Raw genomic sequence first — 18,704 nt, 5'->3', positions numbered from 1 at the left:
AGAACAGAAAGAAAGCAATGAAAGACGATAGAAATCATTTAGTTTCCAGTCACTGTAAAACGCTTCAGTGACTTTTTTCTGCCTCTGAGATTTAAGGTCAGCCCTTCATGTCAGCAGGGATATATGTTTGTCCCAACCAATCACTGTAGCACACTATTGACTGGACCAACGGGCTTGATTGGCAGAAACATGAACCAATCATTCAGCATTACAAAAGCACTGAAATATCTCACTGACATGGCCTGAGGAGGCTGAAGACGGCCAACAGTGACACACATGATGCCAGAAGTCAATTGTTCACTTGTCAGGATCTGCCCAGTGTGAGGAGCTTCACACAATTCCAGTATAAGCACTGATCCATGATGTCTTCTACCACTGCTAACTAGCTGCAAACTGGTTCACCCAATGAGATTGCTGCTTTTTTTTTCAGGCATACTGCCAAATGTGTTTTATGTCCAGCCAAGCTCAAAGCACCACGAAACAGAGGATTAATGGTGGTGGGAAAGAGCTTTTACCAAATCCAGAAGGGTCCCTTCAACTGATAATAAATAAACTCTCAGGTTCAGAGTGTTATCACAGAACATTTCATTGAAAACTCATAAATACACTAAAATCTGACAAGTTGATCTTACTAAAAATAATCCTGCATTAATCTGCATTTATGTTGACTTTACATCTAAGAGTTAAAATTACTTGAAATTTAGCTGTATTTACTTAATTTTGTGAAGTTGTTGCAACTTAAAAATTATAACTGCAATTAGCAACTTCAAGGCTTCAGTTTCCTGGGTATGTGCTAACGTAAACATTTAAATGTGATGTCAGAGTGTGGTACTGTGACTAAAAACACACAGCTGCTAAGAGCTTTATAACGTCACTGTCCATGGAGCTGAAGAGGATGCTTCATTCGTTTTTAGTTTCTTGGCATATTTAATCGTATTTTGCGTGTTTTTCCTGATTGTATGGCTTACAAAGTCAACTGTTTGTAAGTGTAACTTCATGATGAAAATGTCACAATGAGTACTTTATGAAAAAGTACAGCCAAGTACCCTAGGCTTACTGTAGTAGACTGCTCACATTAGGTGGTATTTTAGGAGATTCGTAAAAGCCATATTTGGCAAAACTGCAATTGAAACCCTTTTTTGTTTTTTTTATAGGTCACATGATGCTATGGCTATGTGCTTGTTGGTAGGAACTGGATCCCTCAAGCATGATGCAGCATCAGGTGCTGCAGGAGGTGTTACTGCATTGCCTAACTCTTCAAAAGTTGAGAGGATTATCTGGAAGTTTTGAATCCACAAGTCCTCTGTGAAATCGTGGACTATCGCCTCCCAGAAATTCCTCATACGTGGCCGCTCCCACGTATAAGGGGGTCACCTTTCCATTATAGTTCCATAACACACCTGCGTGGCCTTGCATTGGAAATAATGACGGCTAGTGTGGTGGCTGCAATAGAAATAAAGCTGCTGATGTTTTGAACATCGATTTCCATGTTTGTTGGAATGTTATCACCAGAGGAGAAGTCGCAGAACATCACTCAGTGGAAACACATTCATCTCGCAATTGTGTTTTATTAACAATATCGCTTAGGTTTCATACAAATCTGTAATGGAAACCTGCCTGCTGTGTGGGAGTATGCATCACAGGGGCACCCTCCTGACAGAGGAGATGGGAGATAAACGAGTAACACAACCATAAAGCCTTTACTGACCTTACAGGAAAACATCAAACAAATCAAACACACAGTGCTCATAATGTGGAGAATAAGGCAACATGATTCTGGTTAATTTGTACTGCAAAACAACATGTCTTCCACCTCAAGTCATGTAAAACTCTGCAGATCCATCCTTAAAAATGCAGCTGAAAGCAGACTGCATATCATGCCCAAAGTTTCTGAATACTTGACATTTTGGAGATACAAGCTTTTCACCCTGTCTCCATCTCCGCTCCAACTCTCTCTCTTTCTCTCTCTCTCAGTCTCTCTCTCTCTGGGGTAGCACAGTCAGTGTGCCCAGCTCACCCTAAGCCCCATGGCCGGCGCTCTCTCTCCTATAGCCCAGATCCAAGCCATCCCCTCTCCTCCTCTGCCGCCTGGTGCCAAACCCTTTTCACCAGCTAATACCACTTCACCCTTTTTTACCCTCCTCCTCCTCCCACCTCGGGGACTCGCATTCAATCACGCTATCTTCCAGCAGCAGGCCTGTCAAATGCCCCGCCATCGAGCGAGTCAAATCGGCCTGGAGAGGGGAGGGGGGTTGAGGGTGACCACAGTGAGAAAGAATGAGACAACGATGGATGGAAAAAAAAAGGGAGGGGGGTGATGGTGGAGGAAGGAGGCAGAGAGGGAGGGGGGGGTGATGGTGGAGGAAGGAGGCAGAGAGGAAAATGGTAGGAGTGCAAAAATAGGAATACAAGGATACAAGGAGGAGGTGGACAACAGCGAGGACAAGGTGGAGAATTCAAGGTAAGAATGGATGAGACTAAAGGCTTGACGAACGAGTGGAAAGATAGAGATGTCGAGGGTGAATGCACAGAGGGAGAGCTGGAGCCAAGAGGAGATGCCAAGGAGAGACGAAGAGGTGACAAATGATGAGAATTCATCCAAGAAGGATCAGTTCCTCCCCTCTACCTTCGTCTCTCCTCTCCTCCCTCCCCTCTCTCCCCTCGGCTTGTCATCCTGCCTGCTTTGGCTGAATATAAGCTGTCTATTGTATGTCTCAGTCTGTCTGAACAACCAAAGCACTTTCTCTCTGTGCATCATCTACAACATGTGACCTGCTGGAGCCAAAAAAAATTTAAGATACGTTTACCACAACATAAGTCAGAGGAAAGAGCTGGGAACCCTCATAAACATCAGGTGATTTATACTACAACGACTTGTTTCATTCATGCACTCTGACTGGTTGATAGCTGGGGTGTAAGTGGCATCAATACACATTTTTAAAGCTGCTTAACAGTTGAGTACAACTCCGCTGCAAAGGAGAAGAAAAAGCAGATTTACTTCGTCACTGATGACCAATAACCATCGACCGAATTTGCACTGGGTTTGCGAAGGTTCATCAAAGAACGGCAATTAACGATCATACGCAGCATTCCACCACACAGTGTGCAGTGTTGCTGAAAAATGGAACATGGTCAATCAATGATGTGTTTAATTGATGGAGGTTTGTATTGAAGTAAAGTTATTTCAGCAGTCTGATCTCATTCACCTGGTTCAACCCGTGAATGTTTTTGAGCTGACTCCTGCATTTCAAAAACTCATTAGATTTGCACAAATCACAAAAAACAAACCTATTCTGGATTCAAAATGATAATTTTAACCAAATGATGACAAGTTCGCACTCCTAAATTAAGGGGATTATAGGTGTAAAGGGTTAACTGCCATGCACCTATAGTACACCTTAATAAATTCTCATTATGTCAATAATCATAGGTCTTTGCTTAATTATTTAATTGAAAATGATCCATTACTCAGTGCAAATGTTCTGGGTCTTCACTGAGCACCTTTGGAAGACAGATGACTGTATATTCTGTTTCTTCTGCTATGGACAGAAACAGTGAAACACTGAAAGCTGATTACTATTGCACTCTCCACTATAATACCAATTATGTTTTCTGTGAATAACAATGACTAACAGATTGGTCAAACATTGCATTTTATGCAATACATATTCTATATTCCATAACCCCCCAAAAAAAACCTTAAAAAAATCTTTAATTTTCCATCTCAATTGAAAGAGCTGAATAAAAGCATTGTTTCGCACTTCCTTTCGTCTGTCTTTGCTTCGTAGTGTCCGACAGCACTTTCACAATATGCCAACAGTTAAGTGAATCACAGGCAAGAATGTGTGGGCCACTGTTTTCTACTTTAGCGTGTGTTTCCGACTTCTCTTCATTTTGCAGCAGTACAGCGAGCATGAAGCCAGCTGGCAGGATTTACAAAAAGACCCAATGACAGTTTTTAAGTCCAGCTATCCTGACCCAGCCACAGATGGAAAGAGATGGTGATAACTGAAGTTGGTGGAGAGGGAGAGTCCAATTACTCCACCACAGCTTACACTTCTTAAAGGTTCTTAAAGTTGCTTGAGGCAAGATTTTGGTGTAAAATCTTAAAATCCATCTGTTTCATCAGCCTAAATCACAGAGTGTGTCTTCAACACAGCAGAGTGTTTCATCTGTGTTAATTGAGGCACAGCAGACTGCACCTACATGCCCAAAGACTTTCTGAAGAGTGGATCAAGTTGGAAATGTGTCCACAGAGGAATCTAGTAGTTCTTAAATGATTAGTAAAAAAAATAATACATAAAAAAACACAGCACAGCAGCTGTTCATGTTGGGTGCAAGTCACTGACTTTCTCTCACAAGATCTGAAATTTTACGATTAAAATAGCCTCACTCTGATGCTTGGAAGTGTCACATTGTTCAAAGTTTGCAGTAAAATTTGTGTTCAGTGTAGTATTTTGTGAGGTCGATACCAGAATCAATAGCTATAAATGATTCACCAGATAATTCATCAGCTGACACTTATGTGTTGTTTTTTTTTTTGCATGATCACATATATCTTAATAATTTTCTTAAGCATCCCTTAAATTTTGTTGTGAAAGAAATAAAGTAGGTGGAACTTGACAAGAGTTTCAGTCTACAGCTTTCAGTCTAAAATACTCCATACTGTCCAAGAAAGAGTGAATTCAAAGTGTGACCTAAATAAAGTGCATAAGTATTATCAGAAAAATCCTCTCTAAGTATCAAAGGTGGAAATACTCATAGCACAGGAAAATGCCCTCTGTGTATGTTATTTCATAAATTTTACATTTATATATTTCAAAATAATCATTACTGATGTATCAATATGTCATTAGCATTTTGAGTTTAGTTGGTCAGGATGGTAAAAAGTATTTCTGAAATGTAGTGGACCACAGTGCCCACACCATGCTGCCCTCAGTGCCTGAATATTACAACCACTCAGTTCATCATTTGCTGTCTGCATACTTGATTTTTGCACATCAAAACATTTAATAATTTTACATTTTTAAAATAAAGGCGCTTTCTGCTCTCTTCATGCTGTTTTTCTCTTCGGCTTAAACTGAGATTTTTCTGACTCCAATAACTAACAAAGACGGTAAAACACATTGATGACATCACACCACATCTATTTTGCTGAACAGCTTATGTTCTAAACATATTCAACTGTAAATTGCCTTACTCTAGAAATGTTAAAAGATTTGATTTAACAAACTGATTCTCCATTGTTTCAAATACACTCTTCTAATCAAGAGGTATATTCTGTGCAATTCACTTTTTGTCAAGGTGCTCACTGCCCGTCCTTGCATTATTACAGTCAGCTCCTCTCTATAAACCTGCCATCCCTCTCTTTCTCAGTGCACTGCATGGTGTTTTTCCTCCAAAATGTCTTAAGCAACTTTTTCTCCTCCTTTCAGTCCACATCATTGATTTTCAATCTCCCAAATCCATCCCCCTCCTCCTCGCCATCCTTCTTCTCAGGAGTCTCTGTTTGAGAAGAACCTTTAAACATACAAAGGTGAAGCATTTAGAAGGGACCAGTCATGAAGCCCTGTGGTGCTGGCCTCGGGCTACAGTGACAAAAAGAGAAAAGTGTTGGCTGTGTGTACATGGCTGATATGCATGAGTGAAAGCATGAGGGCAATGGTCTGTAGGTAGGATTGCTGGGCCAGAAGATGTGAGTGGGAGCAAAAAACTGCGAGAAGGCCAAACCCCTGATGACAGGTTTCTGATATGAAAGCAAATGAACATTTAAAAAAGTCTGAGAAAAATAAAGTGAAACCAACCCCCCCAGCGGAACAATTTAATGCTGAAAGAAGGTTTAAAATATTCCTAGTATCTATCTATTTGTCTCTAGATGTTTACGTTTTGGTTATTTAAGGTTAAAAAGTGAAAGTTTGGTAGACTTTTAGTCTAAGCTTTGATGAAGGAGTAAACACAATCTCTGTGTATGAAAAAATAGCATTCATAATGTAATGCAGGGGTATGCAGTACTTTTGTTCAGTATTTACTATGTATTTTGAATAAAATAAATGATTATTTTAGAATATGGTCTAAAATTGAGCTTTCTGTAGCCAATAAATCAGCCCATTCCCACCCTGAGCACATCAAACAGTGCCGCTCTGTCAGTGCTTTTGGCGTACAAGCGTGACAACAAAAGACATCTTCTGCGCCCAACCGGAACACAGCTGGATGGCATCGGATAAGAACAAGGTTGGAACAGAATGGTTGCCTGTGCATGAATGGCCAATATATAGCCAATATATAGCCAATATTTAGAATTTTTATATTTTGCGCTCAAATGACAAGAGTTGTACCTGAATTAATCAACAACACCCTGCCAATTATATTGCTTTTCAACTGAAAATAGTGGTTTGGGGTTTAGTTACTCTTTAAACAGGAGGAACAGGAATATGGCAGTCAGAGATGTTGGAAGGTTTGTGAAGTGTGTGAAGCCTGTGATATGTGTGCGCAGTCTGCTGCAGGAGCAGATTTATGGGTGTGTGTCTAGGCTGCAGTGTGTGGACATAAATAAGGCTGAGAGGAGAAAGCCCTACATTGAACATAATCAAGTGGATCCTTCAGAGTGCCATTCATCTCACATACACACACAAACACACAAGGAGAGGTCAGCACCTTTAATGTCAGCCTCTGCTGCTTTTACTTTACTTTGGCTGCGTATGTATGCATTAACAGTACACACACAAACATTTAAATATGGAGCCGAATGTGAGGCAGCCTAATGAGGATCTCTGTGGCTAAGAGCCAAACATCTCTAACCAGCACATCAGACTCTCTGTCTCTCTCTCTCTCTCACAAACCCATGCATGCACACACACACACACACACACACACACACACACACACAGTTATTCCAAAGAATTTTCCTTTCATCTTCACACATTTTCATACTCATTGCAAACTCACAAGATTCAGCTGCAGTTAAGATATCACACTGAGTGAACAGTTATTGTAACACTGTGCTTACAGATATGTCTTGTGTCCACTTCTCATCATGCAAGTGGCAACCAAAATTGTTGATCCCCAAATAAAAAGAAGTGGTCTTTACAGGAGAAAGTAATCCACTGTAAAATGAATAATTTAATGGATACTGGTTTAAACACCCAAAGTATACACACACGCACACTGAGGTTAGCTTAATTCTTTCAATGGTTGACTCTGTGAATTGTTGTCCATCTCTATGTGTCCATTATTATTATTATTATTATTATTATTATTATTATTATTATTATTATTATTATTATTATTATTCATTTATTGACCGTTCTTTTCTTTAATCCATTGAAATTTATAAACAGTAAAGAAGGCAATGAGCTAAGAAGAAGAAATACCCCAATAGCTAGCAAGAAATTAGTAAAGATGAAAAAATAAAAAAATACCGGAAAGTTTACTGTCAGAAATAAGTAAAATAACAATAAATAAAAATAAAAGAACCAACCTGCAAAAACTGCTTAAAAATTATAATAATTCTGTAAAATTTTATTATTATTTATTAATTTATTTTAAATATGTAATAATTATACTCTATAAATCGACATTTTCCCTATATTTTTTCTTTTCAAATAATTTTCAAAATCTACTCATTATTTGCTGTTTGTGGAATATTTAGTTGCTCATTGCCTGTCTTCCCATATTTCTGAAAGAGATCAAAACAATTTTCTCATGGTTTAAAGGTTTAAATACGCACAGGACAAGAAAATTCAATTCACTTCACATCAGTTTTATTTATAAAGCCCATTATCACAAAACACGGTTTGCCTCAGAGGGCTTTACAGCATATGACATCCCTCTGCCCTTAGACCCTCACATCAGGGCTGAGGAGGGATCTCTTTTCCAGGACGGACAGACGTGCAACAGATGTTGTAAATAACAATTAAATTACAATAATGACAAAAAGGAAAGACAAAGATAGAATGAAAAAGAGAGAGAAAGAGAAGCACAGCAATAATGGTAACAATAGCATTTCATATTAGAATACTGATAGATGTAAAATTTCTAAATGCACTCTATGATAGCATGTGATGTTACGTGCAAATATCGTAGATGTTGATAAGAGTCCAATGCGTATATTAAAAGTGATATCGCTCCAGGTTTCAAAGGGTTAAGTTTTATATTTTTATGATCCCTCAAGTCCAATATTTACTCACTGGTCAAATACAAAATAATTAATTAACTGATAACCTAAAGATGTTAAACAGCATTACTTACATGCTTAATGTAGTAAAATTGTTTTTGATTAAAGATAATTTGATGAGACCACACACGACCACTAATACATTTAAATACAGTAAATGGTCTTATGTAAACAATTAAACAATTATGATCATTAATTATGTAAATTCAACTTTATATTAAATCATGTTTGCATAATTTGCCAAAGCCAACTGCAGATGAGGCTTTTTTTAGATACTTTATTCCATTCTGATTGGACAGAGTAAAGCATGATGGGTTTAAGTGAAGACAGCCAGAATTCAATTTGTGGAACATTTCTAACCAAATTGCTTATTTCCTTTTTCTCATGTTTTTGAAAGAAATCGCACCAAGGTGCTCCGGGTTCAAAGGTCACTTTTCTTGTGAAAAGGTGTCTGAAAGCATTACAAAAAAAGTGGTGTCGCTCCAAGTTTCAAAGGGTTAAAAATATCAGACCCAGTGAACTGCACTGACATAAAGAAGACAAAGCATCCCAGCCTTCAACAACTCTTTAGATTCAATAAAGTAAAAATAAATAAAAAGCCAGACAAAAATATCAGACATTGATTAAAACCAGAAATGCTGTTAACATGAGTAACATGGCCAAAGGGTTTGTAGACAGACTTAATCAAAAGACAGAAATCTTTCTCATGATTTACTGAACTGCATGGCTTCAGGTAATGGTGGCATTATTCTCTTAGTATTATTCAGTAAAAAAGAAAAAACATGTAAGTTGAATCTTGAATGATAATTAATCCTTTGAGTGACATTACTTTTCTCGTGCTGCTCTCAGATGCCTTTCACAAGTATTTAAATCTGTGAACTCTGAGAAAAGTGGTGGGATTGCTTTCAAAAACATGGGGAAAATGGCAATAACCCACTTGATAAAAATGTTCCAAAAATTTAAATAAATTAGTAGATTTAAAAAAAAATTTTTAAAAAGCTGGGAGACAATTTCTATGGGAAAAAGAAAAAAGCTGGGGAAAAACTATACTTACTCTATTAACTATATAAACGATATTGTAATTATATATATATTATAATACATTATATTAAAATCATGTCACAGAATTATTATAATTCATCAGCACTTTTTTCCAAGCACTTTGGGAAGTTTTAAAGGGTTAAGGAAGCATTACTGTGAATGGTCCAAGAGCTCAGTCGGCCTTTGTGACCTGTATGAACTGTAACAACATGGAGTTACATTATGAAAAATGTGAAACTTGAAATAAAGTGTAAATGATCTCAAAACATGTGTTGAGACCAATCTTCATTTTAGCGGTTTAAATAGGGGATTCATTCATTAATTAGCAATTAGTTAAAATTATTAATTAATTAATTAATTAATCAATACCAAAATATGTAACTATAACTCATAATGCTAAATTAAAAACATGAATTGGTATAAAGATAAAGTGGAGTAATGGGACTCAACTTCGGGAACAATAAGTATACATTAAAAATTAGAGTTTAAAACCTCGGATCACCACCCATTAAAATAGAAAGGTTGATAGCCTGTTTTACCTTATAAATTAATCAAGTCTCATAGTTTGAAGTTTGCTACAGAGTTCTTGTTCCAGGTGTACAGGGACCTGACATTATACACACACACATCACAAGATGTGATGTGTTTGTGTCTTTAGTGTCTTTATGAATGAAAGTTTTATTAAACTGCTCACTGAACACAAAACTAATCCTAAAACTACAAATGAATGAGTTCAAGAATCAGTATGGATAAATGATGAAACAGTGAATATAGCAAAGACACAAAGTGAATAAAATGACTAAATGAACAACAATAAAAATGAGGGGATGAAAACCAGTGAGGAACTGAATAAGGTGTAACATCTGGACTTGTTCAGGTGCTCTGAAATAGTGCAAGATGATCAAAAACATGAAAAGTTAAGATTAAAGAAAAGTCAATGCCAAGCGTCAATCAACAGTAGAGAGGCAACCTATCCCATAAAACATGGAAGGAAAAGATAAAGAAGAGGCCTGATCAGAGAATAACCCATAATTGTATTAATGGGAGATCCTAACCGATGTCTAACACTTCCTATGTGTCCCTATCATTAAAGAGCATCAACCCCATAACATCACAGGAAAGATCCTTACACCTTCCTCAGAAGTCTCAATGCCAAGGAAACGGTTCGCTCTGCAAAGTTGCAGTGGGGCCTTTGTGAGGACACTGGACGGGCAGCTTGGTTATGCTCATGCGGTTCCGGTGGCTGGCCTCGGTCGGTTTGAACGTTGTAAACTCAGCTTGAGTTTGATTCCTCTATCTCTCTCTCTCCATGAACAGCTGGATCATCTTCTGACACCTCATGTGGCTGAGATGAGATCACCATGACAGTTTATCAGGCTTCGTCTAATTCAAAGTCTCTCTTTGTCTCACAGTCTCTCTTGTGCAAAGTCCTCTGGTTTTTAATCGTCATTTAGAACACGTGTAGCACGGGCTGTTTCCAAAGTTCTCTCTTTCAAGGTAGATAAAAACAGCAGCTCACAGCATCTCAGGGCTGCAGCACAAGCAGGCATCCCCCCGCCCCCTCCAAAGCCCAAAGAGCCAAAAGCACAGAACCCAAAAAGCCAAAAGAGCCAAAAAACCCAAGTCCTTTGACTTCACAGGGTTATAACTCCTGTGACAAAGGGGTGTGGTGCTTGACCGTCAAAGTGGGAAAAATACACTCCTCCCTTTTATCACTCCTACTGGTTTAACTGTCTAGATATAATTTCTTCCTAAAGTATTGATAAAGTTCACTACAGGCCTTCATATCTTCAATATTTAAAACAATGACACTCTCCTCAGCTGATCGATACCAATCATGTATGAGAAAACTAAATAATTATTTGACAGATCATTAACTAAGTAAAACAGTATTAACCACGTTTAACAAACATAACAAATATGTGTGAAAATAAGTAAGTGTAATACTACGGTGTCAAAACACTCTGATATAATTAAAGGTTGTTAAAGATAATATTTGAGTAAAGGTATACAAGTATGAAAGTATTTAATATAACCAAAGGTCTACCAACACAACCTATAATTAGAAAATCACAATTCAAATGATTTCAAAACAATATAGAATCTGCACACAACAGTGTAAAGGAAGGATAATTAAGATACAGATAGAGGAGATGTATATCAAAATGCAAGTCTGTACTAAGAGTATTTCCATTCAGTGTGTAGCAAGCTGCTGGCAGAGGGTTACGAAAGGTCACACCCATCCACACACACACAGACACAGCTTGTGTTTGTGAGTTTGGCCTTAAAATCAGCATGTAAGCAAAGTTCCAGTTCTGTAGGTATGAGACCACCATACAACATTTCAAAATGCTTTTACTTTGAATACGAAAGGCAGTTAATGTGTTCCCCTCTTACAGTCTGGAGATGTGCGGATATGTCACATGTTGGTTTTGCAACAAAGACATAAATTGTCAGTTTCTATGATGTAGAGATCTCCTGATGTCTCCTTCAGTCTCTGCAGGAGCTCAGTTGACAGCTCCTCACCCCAAATGAGTTGGCTCAATCTGTCGGTCGGGCAATAAAATCTGTCGTAATTTAGTTCTGCTTACAGGAGTCGTAAGTTCAACAAGGCAGTTAGGTCCATTAGCTGACCCCGAGGATCATCTAAGGAATCTCCAAAAGAAGTTTCAGTTTTGGGTAGGCATTTAAATATCTCCTAATCAAGAGCTGTCCTCATCATCCACTACACTGGCCTATGATGAACTAATATGAAATATGGATACCAAGATGATACAGATAATTCTCTATAATGACGAGCTGAGGCTGGGACTCTGACTTCCTCCTAAAGGGGAGGATCAGAAAACTGCATCTGATATGAATTGTTTTACTTGGTGTCAATGTAGAGGACGTCCTGGACACAGACTGGTGACCTGCAATTATGTGCCAGGACAAATTATTACCGAACAAGCTCAGACAGAGTGAATCAAATGTGAAGCTTTAAAATAAAGCGTACTACGAGATCCTGTGCTGACCCACAGCGTGTCACAGTGCACTTCTGCACACAAAGTGACTTTCAGTAAATCTCTGTAATAAACTGTAGGGAATGACTTGATAAAATGAGCTGAACTGGTGTGTCCAGCAGACAATTTACAGCCATATTTTCTGAGTTCCCCTTATCACTGGAACAGCTAGTCCATCTAGATACTCAGTGTTCTGCACTCTGCCACTGCAGACGCTTAGTTTCAACCTTTCAGGAAATGGGAGTGATTTTGGCATTTTTGGATATGATGACATTTGGGCTTGATTTTTTTCCTTTAAAAATTATTTAATTTTTTTTTTTGCCTTGAAAATTTTTGGTGATTCTTAAAAACATTTCAATTTCTTTTCCTTTTTCAATTTTTTGTTTTTCTTTAAATCTTTTTGGTGTTTTTTTTAAATAAACATGTTGTCCAAACTAAATCAAATTCACAAAAATTACACCATTTATTGGAGACAAGAACTGTAAAATCAGAAATTTTTGGATTTTCAGGTCAGTTCTCAAACACATCATGTGAGACAAACACTGTATTTTCCCGAGTCATATTGTAGCTTTGGGGAGGGTATATAAAAAAGAAGGCCTAAAAAGATTTGACAAAAAAACAAGAAAAGCATCACAAAAGAATGAGAGTGTGCTTTATTATATGCTGATATTGCTACTGATGTCTGACTTAATGCAGTAACATCTATAATTACAAATGAGAATAAAATGAAAACTGTCAACATTCCAAATAAAGTACTGGATGTTTTCAAACTTCTATTCTGATCTATTTTGTCTGCATTCATTCAAAAGGGAAAAACAAAAATGGATGCAGTCTTTTTTTCTGCCATTTCCCAATCATGTTTTTTTTTTCCTGAACAAGAGCCCAAGTCCTTCTGAAAGCACTGGCAAAGCAGATGGCGACAGAGAATACAGAGAATAGAGCTGCTGAGGAAAATATTTTGGAATAGAGAGTGTTTGCTGTGATTTGCACAGCACCTGTTTCTGAACAACTCCGGCCAATCGCTACAAAACCCCTCTGAATGTGTATTAACGGTTCATGGCTCTGTTAAAGCCCTTGTTCACATGCAAATCCCGCTCTTGCTCCCCTCTGAAAGCCTCCGCCGCTGCGTTGTGACATACACACACACACATTTTCTCAGGGACTCGTCACTGTGTTCAACATTAATGTCTCTCTCTCTCTCTCTCTCTTCCTGTCTCTCATCTTTTTCTCTATCCATCTCTCATTCTGGTGTAGAGGAGGGATTAGGCCTCGGGACAAGAGACTTATCTGTGCTGTCAGCACAACACTTCAGACAACACTAACAAACACACACTCTCACACAACCACACTGTCACACACTCACTTTTGAACCAACAAAGCTGCTCACCAAAAAAACAGCTTGTAGGTGCAACAAGCGACAGCAGCGATACGATTCATCATGGCCGGGGATAACAACTCTGCTCAAAGAGATTAGGTGCTGTGTGAAATACTGTACCAATCCCAGCAAAAAGATGCAGAGGAATTTTGAAGAAAGCTCAGAATGCAGTGGCTTTGGTATGCATGACGAGATCTCAGAGGGGGTACTTTGTGAATGGCATGTGACAGTCAGGAAAGTGTGTGTGATAAATGACAGCAGCAGCTGAAAGGTAAAGTGTAATGTTCTCTAATGAAAATGGATGTTTATGAGAGAAAGAAAGATGTTAATGGAATATGTCATTCAAATGAATTGTTATTGTAGAAATTATTGGGTGATGATGATGAAACCGTCAGCAATTAGACTGTGGAGGTTTATTCTCCATTAGTTTTTTCACAGAGCAAATAGACACTTTTTTCATTTAGCATCATAGTCTGTTCCATTGTTTTTTTCTCTTCTAGAGACACTTTAAATTGTGGCAAGGTTGTAAATGTTGGAGAATGCCTGCAGCGACACATGTTCACATGTCCACACACACAAATCCTTAAAGCCTTTGTATCTCTCTGTCCATAAGGAACTGTATGTGAGTGTTTCCACCCTCACACTGAGACCCAGGGGCGTAACTACACACAGTGCAGGCAGTGCAGTTGCACTGGGGCCCATGGGTTGAGAGGGAGAGTGGGCCCTTCAAAAATGTGTTGGGCAGAATGGGCCCTTCCGAGAGATTCAGATTGCCAGCTGAAATAGTCATCTATGTTCAAAGAAGAACTCATGAAAAATTGGAATAGCGCAATTCTTAATATATGCCCTCGAAAAAGGCAAACCTGTCTCCATTATGGTTTTCTTCTTCTTCTTCTTCTTCTTATGTTTGGTAATATAGTCAGTAGTAATCTATCACAAAGTTGTTGTCTTTTTTTATATAGGCTATGAAAAAAATATAATTAAAATAATAATTTCCTATTTTCTTATTTTTGCATTGGTAGAATTTAACAAAGTATATTTACTCAAGTACTATATTTAAGTACAAATTTGCGGTACTTCATGCCTCTTTTACGCCACTGCATTTAAGAGGGTAATATTGTACTTTTTACTTCACTGCATTTATCCTAAAGCATATGTTACTAGTTCCTTTACTTATTACATTTTTTTGCATAAAAAAACATAACAGTTAAAAAAAATAGAAAACAATAACACTTAATAACACTGGGTACCTTGTATGCTGATATTACCCAAAGTCAAGTGTATTTGATCATGTCATGATATCATACAGTATACACAGTATACATAGTATATGCGGCTTATGCAGTAGCCAGTTTAGGCACAAAAACCATCAAGACTGACAAGTTGAGCACATCTGCAAGCCGAGTGAGCACTTGTGCTTTTCTCACATAGAAGCAGCATTGACGGTAAGTATACACTCCTGATGCTATGTGTGTGTGTGTGTGTGTGTGTGTGTGTGTGTGTGTGTGTGTGTGCGTGTGAGACGTAACTACCTTACCCTACTGCTAGGACCACTACAAAACCAAACATCTGCTGCATACCGCAACATAACACACACTTGCAAGGAGCCAGCAGTGCTCAGAAATGCCCACAGTCATCACACACACTGCCTGGACTTTGTCTTCCCTTATAAAAATAAAAAAAAACTAACAATGAAGCAAACTTTCCCCCCGCTTTGCTTCTACACAGCAGCCGCAGCGTGTCCTGATGTGAGGCTGCTCGCTGCTTTATGCTGCAAAGCCCCTTTGATGTAGACACACCCTGCCCAAGTGTCACCCACTAAATCCTTATTGTGAGAGTAAATCCTGACAAAAGCCACAGATATCCTACCCTCGACACTTCTCTCCAGAGCCTGCCGGCCTCCAACAAACATTCCTTGATCCTCTAGGAAGACACGCACACACACACACACACACACACACACACACACACACACACACACACACACACACACACAGAAACATACATACATACATTTGTGGAACAAACACACTTGTATTAGTTCAGATACCCATGGAAGTCATTGGTGCATTCACTCCATATAATGTACGGATTTGATAAGGTGTATACACTTGTATGCAGCTGAAAACACATTTGAGAGAAATCTGCTTTTTATTTTATAAGAAAGACATTATCTCACACAGGAGGCAGTAGTTCTCTTCATATAAATGAATAATACAGTAAAGCTCAAACAAATACGAATGATTTAATTTTAACCCTTTTGAGACCTGAGAAAACTGGCATGATTTCTCACAAAAGCATAAAAAGGACAGGACGCCAGACTATCGCAGGGCCAACACATATAGACAGACAACCTTTCACGCTCACAGTCACACCTAAGGGCAATTTAGAGTCACCAATCAACCTGACCTGCATGTCTTTGGAATGTGGGAGGAAGCCGGAGACCCCGGAGAGAACCCACGACGCCACTGTGCCGCCCCTAATAATAATAATAATAATAATAATAATAATAATAATAATAATAATAATAATAATAAGAATAATAATAATAATAATTTTAAAAATTAAAATAAAGTTGAAAAAACATACAAACAAGTAAATGAAAAAGTGCTGTAGCTTTTTTCTTTTTCCCCAAAGATAAGTTCCCCCAGCTTTCTTTTTTTTTTTTTTAATTCTTAATCTACGAATTTCTTGTAATTTGTGGAATATTTCTTACCAAGTTGCTTATTGTGGGGTGTTTTTTCATGCTTTGAAAGAAATCACACCAATTTTCTCAGCATCAAAAGAAAAGTTTGATGTGATTTCTTATGTGTTCAGTCATGACATGTTATGACTGAACACATAAATTCACCTGTAATAAATATAAAAAGGAAAACGAATACGTTAAACAGGCGTTGGGAAGTGCCGTTTGAAAACAATTTTCACTATTCTGTGGCAGGATTGAAGTGTACCTGATTTTGACTTTGTGACGTCTGACGAAGGAAAACAGAGCTGACAAAAGCCAGTGCCAAGCCACAGACAGAACGTGGCTTTCCAGAAATAATTACTTTGAGTGAGGAAGGGGGGGAAAAAGAAGGGATGGCAGCAGTTATCATAATCCTTCCTTTTATGAGGTTATCATAATCCCTCTTTCTGGTTCTCTCTTCACCGCCAACACCCCCTCACCTCTTTTCTCTGCTGTCCTCAGCATCAAAACTGCACTTTATAATATGCCTCTGGTATGTTCTCCAGTCCTCCCTTCCAACACTATCTGAGATAAGTGGAATCACTAAAATGAACAAATCTTATCTCTGTGTGGAGAAAGAGTTACGGTAGCTGATTTCAGCCTTCCTGGCGCTTTTGGTGGTGAGTGGGGCGGGAGTGGATACATTTCTAGAGCAGCGCTGGGAAATTGCACTGAACAAAGCGGTTCAGTTTACAATAAACATCTACAAATTATTCCAAATGTTTTAAAAAAATGGGAAAGGTGAATACATATCCCAACAGGACCAGAGCAATTAGTGAAAGGACATTTAAGTTCACACACACACTGTGCAACTGTCCCATCAGTGGTGCACCTAAGCACTTCCGCAGTGCATATAGTGTGATTTAAACCTTTGAATCCTAAGCCTATTTGCTTGATTTCTTTCAAAAACACAGGTAAAAGGAGCGACATTAGAAGAAATTACCCAAAAAATTGCAAAAAGTACTAGAAAATTATCTATAAAATTAGAAAAAATAATGTTTTTTATAAGAACAAAGAAATTACATTTAAAAAGTGTTTAGAAATAATAATTATATCCTTAAAAAATTGCCATAGTTTAGAATTTACAATAACAATCCCTAGCATTTTCAAAAATAGTTGTTCATATCTACCAATTTCTTGCAATTTGTGGAACACCTCCTTTTTTTCCCATGTTTTTAAAAGTAAGCCAATTTGCCTAGAGTCCAAAGGGTTACATAATGTAATTCCAATCTAAATACAATATGTTCTGCCCACAAAACTGAGATTTGTGAATTGCGTATGTGAAAAGTTTGCAAGTGTGACCACAACCAGAGAGATGTAAGTTATAAAATAGAAATGCACCAAAGAAATTTGCATCATAGTCATATGTGTGAGTTTAGGCAGAGGTTTTTCAAGCGTGCATGCACAAAAAAACTCATTGCTTCTCAATATCTATGTGCGAGTCAGTTCACTTCCCACCTTTGCACATCTATGATTGTTTATACACACACACACACACACACACACACACAATCACACATTCATTTACATGGAACACTCAGCAGTGCAGCTTCACACCGAGAAACAACATGACCTCAGCCAACAGTTTGAAAGTGATCATGTGCATCTTGCTATGCATTTCCACTGTCTTGTTGCTGTGTACTCTGCTCACTGTCCACTTGTCTACTGTACGTTATGCAGCCCACTTCAGTTAGTTAGGAAACAGCTCCCTCAGTAGTGAGTAAATGGAGAAAAGCATGGATATACAGTACAGTACTCACGGTGGTGAGGAGTGTTGCCTTCTCTCAGTCTGCTCAGTCCTGCCTCTGGATGTCTCTCTCTCTCTCTTTCTTTCTATCTGTCTATCTCTCTCTTCGTTTTCACTGCGATTTCTTCGCTGGACACACACACACACATGCCACGGCAAACACACACTCTACACTGTTATAGCGCTCTGCCGAACCAACTGCTCTGAGCAAGAGATTGAGATGGAGAGAGAGAGTGAGAAAGAGAGACAGAGGAGGAGCAGAGAGCATTAGAGAGCGGAGAAGGAAGGCAAGCTCTGTGTGTGTGTGTGCATGTGTGTGTGTGTGTGTGTGTGTGTGTGTGTGTGTGTGTGTGTGTGTGTCAAGGGATGCGTTTGGTGTGGGTTGAGCTTTCAAGCTACAGTAGGGGAGAGCTGGTGTGTGTTGCGAGCCAGCGAGTGAGCGGATAACACACAAACACACTGCACTATTCATGCCATGATGTAAATGCATGCTCATATGTGCATCCATAAATACAATACAAACACTGAGCGGAGCATGTGTGGTAATGAGAAGAAGTGTGACAAACACACACACACACACACACATCACTGAACACATCACAAAGCAAGCAGGGGCTTATGAAAGAAAGAGAGAAGGATGA

At 38.4% G+C, this 18,704-nt stretch overlaps 1 protein-coding gene across 6 annotated transcripts in view; it reads right to left on the bottom strand.

Moving 5' to 3' along the window:
• The window catches only part of rbfox3a (RNA binding fox-1 homolog 3a), a 939,385-nt gene extending 921,082 nt beyond the window's left edge, over positions 1-18,303 (bottom strand). For 4 of the 6 annotated variants that reach the window (XM_088070025.1, XM_088070027.1, XM_088070022.1 and 1 more), the window contains exon 1: positions 18,077-18,303. The gene's annotated coding sequence lies outside the window, so the exon portion shown is untranslated. The remainder of the gene's footprint in view (positions 1-18,076) is intronic. The other 2 variants (XM_042507330.2, XM_088070021.1) reach the window with 1 other exon arrangement.
• Between the last annotated feature and the right edge of the window lie 401 nt (positions 18,304-18,704).

This window comes from Plectropomus leopardus, chromosome 19, assembly GCF_026936395.1.
Source record: "Plectropomus leopardus strain MGB_pleo_1.0 chromosome 19, ASM2693639v1, whole genome shotgun sequence".
NCBI classification, from domain to species: domain Eukaryota; kingdom Metazoa; phylum Chordata; class Actinopteri; order Perciformes; family Serranidae; genus Plectropomus; species Plectropomus leopardus.
The sequence above is the reverse complement of the archived record's forward strand: the minus strand, read 5'-3'. Positions and strand labels throughout refer to the sequence as shown.